Source organism: Primulina huaijiensis, chromosome 8 (assembly GCF_012295235.1).
Source record: "Primulina huaijiensis isolate GDHJ02 chromosome 8, ASM1229523v2, whole genome shotgun sequence".
NCBI classification, from domain to species: Eukaryota; Viridiplantae; Streptophyta; class Magnoliopsida; order Lamiales; family Gesneriaceae; genus Primulina; species Primulina huaijiensis.
The window spans coordinates 19,128,924-19,129,418 of NC_133313.1; the positions used below are offsets into that span (position 1 = coordinate 19,128,924).

Sequence of the window (495 nt, forward strand, 5' to 3'; positions counted from 1 at the left end):
TCAAGCTTCTGACCCAATTCCTCCAGAAAGGATTTCAACCATATCATCTCCTTGCTAGCTTCTGTAACTGCAACATATTCAGCCTCAGTAGTCGAAAGCGCGACAATCTTTTGCAGCTTAAACACCCAGCTTACAATTGTACCACCTAATGTGAACACATATCCAGTAGTACTTTTCCTGCCATCCAGGTCACCACCTATATCGGCATCGACAAAACCCTGTAAGCCAAATTTTGATCTCCTGAAGCATAAAGAACAACTAGCAGTACCTTTCAAATACCTGAGAATCCACTTAACTGCTTCCCAGTGTTGCTTTCCTGGATTACTCATAAACCTGCTCACAACTCCCACTGCATGTGCTATGTCTGGTCTTGTGCACACCATTGCATACATTAGGCTTCCGACAGCAGAAGCATAAGGAACCTTATTCATATAAGCCTGCTCCTGCTCCGTCGATGGTGATTGTGCTTTGGTTAGTTTGAAATGACTAGCCAAA

At 43.6% G+C, this 495-nt stretch overlaps 1 pseudogene; it reads left to right on the top strand.

Annotated features, from left to right (window-relative positions):
- The window catches only part of LOC140982774 (uncharacterized), a 5,574-nt pseudogene that overhangs the window by 2,008 nt on the left and 3,071 nt on the right, over positions 1–495 (top strand).